The sequence below is a fragment of the Ornithorhynchus anatinus genome, chromosome 2 (assembly GCF_004115215.2).
Source record: "Ornithorhynchus anatinus isolate Pmale09 chromosome 2, mOrnAna1.pri.v4, whole genome shotgun sequence".
NCBI lineage: Eukaryota > Metazoa > Chordata > Mammalia > Monotremata > Ornithorhynchidae > Ornithorhynchus > Ornithorhynchus anatinus.
In genome coordinates this window covers 36,603,612-36,615,366 of record NC_041729.1, presented here as the reverse complement: position 1 = coordinate 36,615,366, position 11,755 = coordinate 36,603,612, and the positions used below count along the sequence as shown (strand labels likewise).

Here is an 11,755-nt window from a genome sequence, read left to right as displayed (position 1 = left end):
TACATTCCAAGAGCTTAGTACAGTGCTCTTCACATAGTAAGTGCTCAATAAATGCTATTGAATGAATGAATGGAGGGATGCAGTTAATATTAGTTTCATTTTTGGAGGCTCAGAAAGGTTAAGTAACTTGCCCAAGGCTCAGTGGCAGAACTAGGACTATAACCCAAATCCCCTGATTCTCAGCCCTATGCTTTATCTACTAGACTGCACTGTCTCCATTTATATGTTCGGTAAATAGGGAAATAAGGAGGAACGATTGAGGATAATGTACAGCATTTTCAATTTGGGAGGACTTCTTAAAGGTTCCATGACAGAAATTTAAATGAACTCAAATAAGCCAGTGGGGTAGATACAGGGTAATCAGGTTGTCCCATATGAGGCTCACAGTCTTAATCCCCATTTTACAGATGAGGTAGCTGAGGCACAGAGAAGTTAAGTGAGTTGCCCACAGTCACACAGCCGACAAGTGGAAGAGCTGGAATTGGAACCCCTGACCTCTGACTCCCAAGCCGAGGCTCTTTCCACTGAGCCACGCTGAGAATGAATTAAACAGTGGTCTGTCTCGGGGAGGAGGAGGAGGAAGAAGAAGGAAGACCCTTGTCTTGAGACAGGGTTTCTTTCTTCTATTATATTTGCCCAAGAACCTAGTTCAGGACTCTATACCCAAAAGGTGCTCTATGAATTAATTAACCCTCCCTGCTGCATCACTGCTTCTTCCTCCTCCCCCTCCTCATGCCAAACTCTGACGCTGCACCCCACGTTTGCCCCCACTCTTAAAAATCAATAATTGGCACCCCTGGTTGGGAAGGAATATTCTGTTATGAATAGAAACGAGCTAAAAGAGAGGAAACAAGGGTGGGTATAAATGACCATTTTTCTGGAAGGAGAGACAGCGTGACTTAGTGGAAAGACCACAGACCTGGGGGTCAGAGGATCTGGGTTTTAATCCTGGCTCTGCCACTTGCCTACTTTATGACTTTGGGCAAGTCACTTCACTTTTCTGTGCCTCAGTTTGCTCTTCTGTCAAGTGGGAATTTATTACCTGTTCTCCAACCCCTTTAGACTGAGAGCCCCGTGTTGAACAGGGACTGTGTCTGACCTGATTATCTCGTATATCTACCCTAGTGCCCGGCACAGTGCTCGGCACATAGTAACGAATACGATTACCATCATCATCCTCAAAAGAGTAAATATTGGAATAGCCTGGGATGAGTAGTGGGATTGAATTTAAGATTTTCATTAATAATATGGATGATGGGTGCATAGTAAAACTTCCAATTCGCAAATGAAACTAAGATCTTTTGGGGATCAAAATGCCATGCCAATGAAAACAACTATAGGAAGATCTCAAAGATGAATGTGCTGAAAAGAGGTGGATAAGTATCAGTGTAAGTGTATATTATTTAAGGATAAATAATAATAATAATGATGGTATTTGTTAAGTGTTTACTATGTGCCAAGCACTGTTCTAAGCTCTGACCAGTTTACAACCTAATTCATTCATTCAATCGTATTTATTGAGTGCTTACTGTGTTCAAAGCGCTGTACTAAGCTTGGAAGAGTACAACAACAAGCAGACATATTCCTTGCCCACAGCGAGCTCACAGTCTAGAGGGGAAGACAGACATTAATATACATAAGTAAATTACAGATATATACACATGCTGTGCAGATTGGAGGGAGGAGGAATAAAGGGAACGAGTTAGGGCAACGCAGAAGAGATTGGGAGAAGAGGAGAGGAGGGTTTAGTCAGAGAAGGCTTCTTGGAGGAGATGTGCCTTCCAAAAGACTTTCAACTGGGGGAGAGCAGTTATCCGTCTAATCTAATAATAAGGGACTCTGCATTATCAGTCACGAAACGGGAAAAAGCCTATCAACTGTTCAAAAAGGCCAACAAAATGCTGAAGAGCTTCAGGAAAGCAAAGGAAAAAACAAAAGTCAGAATTCTATCATACAGAACAATTGTATATCCACAGCTAGAACCCTGCTTGCAGTTTGTTTTGGTTGCCTCCATTTAAGAACAGCATACTAGAGGTGATAAAGAAACAGAGATGGGCAACCAAAATGATCCAGGGCATGGGGAAGTTTCTATAAGAGACTAGACAGAAAAGACGAGTTTCATTTTAGAACTCAAAGGCTGAAAAGGAACATGATTGAAGTTTTCAGATTCATCAAAGCTTTGGACCGAGTACACAGACTTAATGTTGGCTAAATTTCATACCACCAGGACGAGGAGGCAGCCACTGAAGCCTGAAGGAAGGAGGTTCAGAAACAAAATAAAACACAACTACAGCCAGTAGGTGATAACTGTGTGGAAGCCGTTTCCACAGGAGGTTGTGCAGGCAGAAGCAGTCAATAAAATAATAATAATAATAATGGTGGTATTTGTTCATTCATTCATTCAATAGTATTTATTGAATGCTTACTATGTGCAGAGCACTGTACTAAGCAATTGGACTGAACAAGTCAGCAACAGATAGAGACAGTCCCTGCCGTTTGACGGGCTTTCGGTCTAATCGGGGGAGACAGGCAGACAAGAACAGTGGCAATAAATAGAGTCAAGGGGAAGAACATCTCATAAAACAATGGCAACTAAATAGAATCAGGGTGATGTACATCTCATTAAACAAAATAAACAAAATAAATAGGGTGATAAAGATATATACAGTCGAGCGGACGAGTACAGTGCTGAGGGGTGGGACGGGAGAGGGGGAGGAGGAGAGGGAAAATGGGGAAAAGAGGGTTTAGCTGCAGAGAGGTGAAGGGGGGGTAGAGGGAGCAGAGGGAAAAAGGGGGGACCTCAGTCTGGGAAGGCCTCTTGGAGGAGGTGAGTTTTAAGTAGGGTTTCGAAGAGGGGAAGAGAAACAGTTTGGCGAAGGTGAGGAGGGAGGGCGTTCCGGGACCGTGGGAGGACGTGACCCAGGGGTCGACGGCGGGATAGGCGAGACCGAGGGACGGTGAGGAGGTGGGCGGCGGAGGAGCGGAGCGTGCGGGGTGGGCGGTAGAAAGAGAGAAGGGAGGAGAGGTAGGAAGGGGCAAGGTGATGGAGAGCCTCGAAGCCTAGAGTGAGGAGTTTTTGTTGGGAGCGGAGGTTGATAGGCAACCACTGCAGTTGTTTAAGAAGGGGAGTGACAGGCCCAGATCGTTTCTGCAGGAAGATGAGCCGGGCAGCGGAGTGAAGAATAGACCGGAGCGGGGCGAGAGAGGAGGAAGAGAGATCAGAGAGAAGGCTGACGCAGTAGTCTAGCCGGGATATAACGAGAGCCCGTAGCAGTAAGGTAGCCGTTTGAGTGGAGAGGAAAGGGCGGATCTTGGCGATATTGTAAAGGTGAAACCGGCAGGTCTCGGTAACGGATAGGATGTGTGGGGTGAACGAGAGAGACGAGTCAAAGATGACACTGAGACTGGCGCTTACTATGTGCCAAACACTGTTCTAAGCACTGGGGTAGATCAAGGTAATCAGGTTGTCCCACATGGGGCTCACAGTCTTAATCCCCATTTTACAGATGAGGGAACTGAGGCCCAGAGAAGTTTAGCAACTTGCCCAATGTCACCCAGCTGACAGCTGGCAGAGCTGGGATTAGAACCCATGGCCTCTGATTCCCAAGCCCGAATCTTTCCTCTAAGCCATGCTGCTCCTACAATATGCTAAAGAGGGAGGTGGATACATTCTGGAGCAAGGGAACTGTAATAATTGACTATAAGGTAAGATTTAGGTTGTTAGAGAGAATATCTTCAGTCCCTAGAAAAGGCATCAAGGGAAGCAATCGCCACTTTCCACTTTGTTCCAAACATCCTTTCTTTACACTGCAGAGGCAGAACACTGAGCTAAATGGACAGTTCGTTAGATTATCTTTGGCATTTCTTATGTTGACACGATACATTTTGATTTACTGTAAGAGTGGAAGGTCTAAGGCAGGGAATATGGGGGTTTCGCACAGCTATTTCTTCCAAAAAGCATGTTCTTAATGCATCTCAGACCCAGTGCTCTGAGGGAATTAGGGAACTTCTTCCATCAACAAAGTCCATCCACTTAGGCTACTATGCAATGTTCAATCAATCAGTCATATTTATTGAGCACCTACTGTACTAAGTGCTTAGGAGAGTACAATATAACAGAGCTGATAGACACATTCCCTGTCTACGAGTGATAGAATGCTAATCCCCCCCAACTTCCCTCTGCTCCTCCCCCTCTCTCTTCCCCTCACCTCAGCAGTGTGCTCATCTGCCTATTTGTATATATTTTTATTACCCTATTTATTTTGTTAATGAGATGTACATCCCCTTGATTCTATTTATTGCTATTGTTTTTGTCTGTCTGTCTCCCCCGATTAGACTGTAAGCCCGTCAATGGGCAGGGATTGTCTCTATCTGCTGCCGAACTGTACATTCCAAGTGCTTAGTACAGTACTCTCCACATAGTAAGCGCTCAATAAATACTATTGAATGAATGAATAAACTCTTGATACAGTGCTAAGTGCTTAGTGCGGTGCTTTGCACACAGTAAGCACTCCATAAGTATGATTAAATGATAGGAGTTACAGTCTGGGGGCGGGAGACAGATTTTAATATAAATGAATAAATTACAAATAAGTGCAGTGGAACTGAAGAACTAGTTTGGTACCTACTTCTGGGGGCTGTCAAGACCTAAGTACCGTAGCAGGAATTTTCCTCAATGTGAAGTCTGTTAGGAACTTAATCCCCACATCACAGGAGAAGTGAGTATCTTTTTTATGACTGAGTACTTGAGTGACAACCACAATATCTTGTATTGTTTAGAAAAGTTGAAAAATCTTTTCCAAAATATCAAATTCAAGACTGATGCTATAAGACACACCTCTCAAGTTTCAATATTTAAAAAGCCACAGAGAGGAATTGTTGATTTTCCACTTGTGCTTAAGAAACGTAACGAGTGAACTATATATGTGCATATGTATATATGTAGTTTGATTTGGAGGAGGGAACAGGGAGAGGGAAAAGGTGAAGCGTATTTTCTTTTTAACTCAGAAGAGGGTTTCCAAACTGAAAGCCATATTTGTAGAAAAAGGTTTTTTTGCCATGCTAGATTTCTTTAGCAGGTGCTAGGGTTATACACCTCCAAAATCCTGGGTGCCTCTGAGAGAAATCCATTTTGGTGAAAGAAGAAAAAATGAATAATTTATGAAAAATGGATTTTCCTCTTGCTTTCTCTCCTTCTTCTCTTCTAACTTGCTTTTTAACTTTTGTTTTTTTCCTACACATGGGAGGGCTGAACAGTGCTGGGTAAATCAATCATTCAATCATATTTATTGAGCACTTACTGTTTGCAGAGCATTGTACTAAGCGCTTGGGAGAGTACAAACTGAGTTGGAAGACAGGTTCCCTGCCCACAGTGAACTTACAGTCTAGAGGGTAGATTGCCACATTATTCTTGATTGAGTAATGGGCAGTAAGGGGTCAAATATATTCTTATGCTGCGTGGCTAGAGAAGCAGTGTGGCTCAGTGGAAAGAGCCCGGGCTTAGGAGTCAGAAGTCATGGGTTCTAATCCCTTCTCCGCACCTGTCAGCTGTGTGACTTTGGGCAAGTCACTTCACTTCTCAATGATGCAGTGACCTCATCTGGAAAATGGGGATGAAGACTGTGAGCCCCACGTGGGACAACCTGATCACCTTGTAGTCTCCCCCAGTACTTAGAACAGTGCTCGGCACATAGTAAGCGCTTAACAAATACCAACATTATTATTATTATTTTTACGCCTTTGAAAATTATCTTTCCCCAAACCAGAAGGGACACACAACAGAGGCTTTGTAACTGAGTAAAAACGCCTGCGGCAGCATCGACTGTCATAAACCAAAAAAGGCAAGTTAAGGCCTTTACCTCTAGAGAAATTGCCCAGGCAGTTTTGCCCTAGTGACACATCCCTGAACATACCTATTCCTCCCTTCCATCACCACCACCTGCAACCTGTTCTGGTTCTTTCTCCAGCACTGAGGGACGCTCACAGTGCTCTCCGCCGCCCCGACTTTCATTCATTTATTCAATCGTATTTATTGAGCTCTGTGCAGAGCACTGTACTAAGCACTTGGAATGTACAGTTCGGCAACAGATAGAGACATACCTGCCCAACAACGGGCTCACAGTCTCAAAGCGGGAGACGGCAAAACAAAACAAGTTGACAGGCATCGATACCATCGAAGCAGATGAATAGAATCATAGATATATGCACATTGTTAATAAAATAAATACAGTAATAAATAATAAATACAAATATACATAAATATAGCTGTCGAGAACTTCCTTCCGTGGGGGAATCGGGGCTGGAGTGGAGGTCGGGAAGGACATTCAAGGAGGGTAGAGAGATGCTGTTGTTAATTAACACCTCCAAGCCCCATCTACCCACAAACACGCAAGAAAGATGGGGTTCCTGTGACTCTACCCATTGCCATAAGGTCAGCCATATGGGCATGCCACTAAAGTATCCCAAACAAACCACAGGCTACCCGGCTTACACGGTTAAAGCCTTTTTTGAGAGAAAGATGCAAAGAGAACACAGGTTTTTAGTTGGTACTTGAATTGGCCTTTCTAGCCTGGGAACTAGAGGCACCACCCACAGATCTTACTCTTCCAGAGTAAGAACTTCGGGACTTAGTGGTGGTTTTTGGACACTGTCCAGGAGAGAGGCTAAATTGCATTAGGAGTGGAACAATCTCAGCTGCATCGTGGGCCTGCGCAGCAGAGAAGATAGGAGTTTCAAGTTGGGCCTTGCAAGGGAGAAGGGGAGGGAAAGTCGCTCAATCATCACAGCACCTTGACTTCAGCCACTAGGCACCTGTCCAGGAGGAAAGTGACTAACACCCTCTTTTCACACAGAGGCTCCGGACAAAGAAGCAATTAACTTAAAAACAACAAAAGCTTGTCAGACAAGTTGGTGCCCTCAGATTACAGTAATGGTGCATGAAGGGACAAGATAGAGAGGAGAAAAGACTAAGATGGCGCACAGCTAGAGAAAATGCAGGCTCCACAATAATGGCGTTATCTGCGTGCTGCAAAGCGGTGGAGCTTGGGCGTCGGAGGACCTGGATTCTAACCCTGAATCCACCACATACCTGCATTATGCACATATGTAGTGGGGAAGTCACTTAACTTCTCCATGCCTCGGTTCCCTCCTTGGCAGAATGGGCATTCAATACCTGTTCTCCCTCCTATTTAGGTTGCGAACCCCGAGTCGGACCTGATTATCTACTCCAGTGCTTAGCGCGGTGCTTGTCACACAGTAAATGCTTAACAAATACCATTATTATCATTCTTATCTGCAAGGGTTAAGGCTTTGACTACATTTTTTGTTGTAAAAAGAAATGCTTGATCTACAACCCATAACAGAATACCTCACTCTCTGGCTTCCCCACTTATGAAGACATACAAGGTCTCCGATCAGTTGTAAAGGGAAACGGTGCTGGAAAATGAGAAAAGAGGTAGAGCATTTACTGTACCTTCTCTCTTCTAATAATAACAATAAATAATAGTAAATGTGATATTTGTTAAGCACTTACTTTGTGCCAGACACTCCACTAAGCTCTGGGGTGGATACAAGCAAATCGGGTTGGACACAGTCATTACTCTATGTGGTGCTCATAGTCTCAATCCCCATTTTACAGATGAGGTAACTGAGGTTCAGCGAAATGACCCATCCAAGGTCATCCAGCAGACAAGTGGTGGAGTCGGGATTAGAACCCATGACCTTCCGACTCTTAGGCCTGTTTTCTATCCACTCTGCCATTCCACCTGACTCTTGACAGGGTGATATTTCATGCATCCATAAGTTTCAACTTTTCTCCTGCTAAAAAGCCGCCTCTCCAGGAAGCATTCCCCTTAATCTCCTTGACCACATCAACACTCCTATACCAGCCTGTTTAGCTTGCTGTTATTGATTCACTTGCACGTCATTTACATCTCTTCTCTCTTACCTATTGTGAATTCATCATTTCTTTTACCTTTTGGGGGGGTTGAATTATAACCACTGGAGTGAAATTGGGTCAGGGTGTTAGGAAGGGAAGCAGAAAGGGAAAAGTCTAGGTACTCCCTTATCAAAGCATTTTTTCTACCCTTGCTGGATTCTGGGGTTCCCAGAGGGCGAGCTGTCTACCTACCTCACTCGCATCTAGTCATTCATTCATTCAATTCATTCCATTGTATTTATTGAACGCTTACTATGTGCAGAGCACCGTACTAAGCGCTTGGAATGTACAATTCGGCAACACATAGAGACAATCCCTGCCCAGTGACTGGCAAAACAGAACAAAACACAACCAAGACAACATTATCAAGATAAATAGAATCAAGGGGATGGACACCTCATTAACAAAATAAATAGGGTAATAGTCCATCTAGGGAGCCTACGACATTATCTAGGGATGAAGAGGATCGGGGAGGACTGAAGCTTCAGGGCCACGATGGTGGTTTAAAATCTGCCAAACAGCGGCTCCGGACGGCTACCAATCCAGCACACGCTGCTATCCCATTGCAAGCAATGGAGGCGGCTCCCGCTTCATTACCATTTGCACAGGAATCGTGGCAGCTGTTGAGCTGGGAAGAAGTGCCAAGCTGCGGCTCTGGAGCTCCAACCCTGGTCTTCTCCCCAGAAACCCCCCAAGCCACCTGGGTGGACCAGACAGGGGTGAGGCGGACGAAGCCCCGTGAGGAAGCCCTCTGGAACCAGGGAGGAGAGTTTCCTCTCTCACTTCAGACCTTGAAATCCCATGAGAACCAGGGAGAAGAATTTCCTCTCTCACTTCAGACCTTGAAATCCCATGAGAACCAGGGAGAAGAATTTCCTCTCTCGCTTCAGACCCGGAAATCCCACAAGAATGAGAAAAGCCAGTCAGTCATTCAATCGTACTTATTGAGTGCTTACTGTGTGCAGAGCACGGTACTAAGCACTTGGGAAAGTACAATATAATGACAACGGACACAATCCCTGCCCCCACGAGCTACACTCTGCCGAAGCCCTGACACTATCCTCAAAGACCCACTGGAAGTTTGGGGTCTCATTTCTTCCTTAACCCTACTAATAATGATTGTGATATTTGTTAAGCACTTACTATGTTCCAAGCCCTGTATTCAGCACTGGGGTAAATACAAGATAATCAGGTCCCACCGTGGGGCTCAGAGTCTAAGTAGGAGGGAGAATGGGTATTGAATCCCCATTTCGAAGATGAGGGAACTGAGGAACAGAGAAGTGAAGTGGTTTGCCCAAGATCGCACAGCAGACAAGCGGCAGAGCTGGAATTAGAACCCAGGTCCTCTGAGCTCTGGGCCTGTGCTCCTACCGCAAGGCCACACTGCTTTTCAGTTCACAGTTCAACTGGCTGGCCATTCACACACGACCTCAAGGCAAAAAGTTGGAACTTCTGCTGCAACTTATTTTAACTTTCCTCCCTTATACCTCTGCGAACTGAAAACTACTCCCAGGCATTGGTGGGCCAAGTGGAGCCGTTGTGAGCAGGGATTGTCTCTATCTGTTGCTGAATTGTACTTCCCAAGTGCTCACTACAGCGCTCTGCACACAGTAAGCGCTCAATAAATACGACTGAATGATTGAATGGAGGAGAAGAGACCCTTGAAGTGGGTCTCCATTGATACCCAGCCCTCCCAAACCTGGAGGAGTTATTGAAGATTAGGGTTCTGGTTAGAAAATTAATAGAAATTGCATCCAAGTATTTGTCAAATTCATCTTGTGGCAAATCATATGGTTACTTTGAGGAGTTTTCTTTAAAAATGCTTTCCTCTCCCCGTACCAGCATCACACAAGATTAAAGCAGTTCCAGGCAGCTTTCTGAACTAAATTGCAGCTCATGAAGCTTTATTGCAAAGCGATGCCAATTTATTCAGTAGATAAGAAGGAACTATTCAGAAGAGTTTGTAACCATTTCAAATCAAGATTAAAAAAATGAAAAGCCCAAATTTCTGACTATTGAAGCTACTCCATTCATCCTTCAAAGGGGAGGCAGAATTGATTCAGCGGGTAACAGTCTTCACCGCCTCTCCAGACTTTGACATACCCAAGATCAAACAAGTAGCTCGCTCCTGACCCTTGCTCACTTGTTCCCGGTCCCTACTGAGACTACGGTAACACTAAATCTAAAGGTTTTCCTGAGGGAGGGAGTCCTTCCTGGAATCACCCCACGACACCGGTCTTATACTGGGGACCTTAAAGAGCTGCGGTGGGACCTCTAGCAGCGTGGGCATCTTTCAGGATTCCCTTCCCTTCGGTCTCCTTTTGACCCCATTCCATCGCTTGCTAGTTGAGAAACAATACTGCTTGCCTGACCTTATCTTCCCTCTGCAACCAACTCGGGCAGTGGCATTTTGCAGTCTTGGTGTAATCTATTTAAAAAAAAATGATTTTAGAGGCTTTGTAGACCCAGCTGATAAATGCAAGCAAAAAAAGGAAAGTCATCTTATGTTGAGCAGCTTTCCTCCATTAATAGCTTTTTACATGGGATATAAGTGATTTGGTCAGCGAAGGAGTCTCCCACCGAGAATAACTATAGCATTTAGGAGATCTTTTCTCAGGAGTCTTCTGGGTTTTAGTTTAAAAGCCTAGAAACTGTTTTCTAAATAAAATTTGAGAGTTCAAATAAGGCTGCTATTTTTCACAGCCACAGTGAGGATAAAGACCCTGTAGCTAACAAAATATTTGCCACATAACTGCCATGCCAAAAGGCACAGGTTCTCACCATCATCAGCTTCCCTCTGCTTCCCCTTAAGAAAGCTGTGGGCTTTGAAACAAACCACACACACAAGCCGTGCCACTGAACGAGGGCACACAATTCTGTCAGCAGCAGTAATCTTTGCCTTTTCCCCCCCTCAACATGGAGTACTCAAAAAAAAAAGGCATGGGGCAAGAGAGGGGTGAATCAGCACACATAATAAAACTGGAATGATGTATAAAAGATTAGCATGGCCCTCACACAAGTATGACATGCGAATCCATGGTGTTGCATATTTTTAACCGTCCTAAAAGTCACATCTCCTGCAAAAAGACCTTCCCTAAACCTTCATTTCCCCACCTACCCTCCCCTCTCCATCAGCTATGCATTTGATTGTGTACCCCTTAAGCACTTCGATGTTCACCCCAGCCCATGGCATTTGTGTAAATAAATTAGGAGAACTGGAGAATAGGTTATTTGAATGCCTATCTCCCCTGTAGACTGTAAGCCTTTTCAATCAATGGTATTTATTGAGTGCTTACCATCTGCAGAGCACTGTATTGAGCCCTTGGAAGAGTAAAACACACAGAATTAGCAGACATATTCTCTGCCCATTATGAGCTTACAGTCTGGAGGGCAGGGGGTCCTTATAAGTAGGGAATCACAGTTACCAACTCTGCTGAATTGTACTTTCCCACATGCTAAGTACAGAGCTCTGCATACACTAAGTGCGCAATAAATACCACTGATTGAATTGAGATGCATTATCAGGATTGTAGCATAATGCAAGCATGCTGAGGTATCGCTCAATTAGCAACTTGCCTTGAAGAGTGCCAAACATCTCAAGTCCCTCTAATAAATACCCCCATTCTTTGTCCCATCACCACTTTAGTGCCACTTGGGACAAAATCCAATTTATTTTTTTCCAATAATTAACTCTCTTCCATACAACCTAACATGGATATTCTATTCGAACTTCTGAGGAAAGGTGTTTTAATAGTGATTTTAAAGGGAAGACACTGAATTCATGCAAGAACAAAAAGTGTAGCATCAATCTTCGCCTTC

The 11,755-nt window shown here is 44.3% G+C and overlaps 1 pseudogene; it reads left to right on the top strand.

The window, feature by feature from the left end:
• The first annotated feature begins 10,892 nt into the window (after window positions 1-10,892).
• On the top strand, window positions 10,893-10,990 carry LOC114809436 (annotated as a pseudogene).
• The last annotated feature ends 765 nt before the right edge of the window (window positions 10,991-11,755 follow it).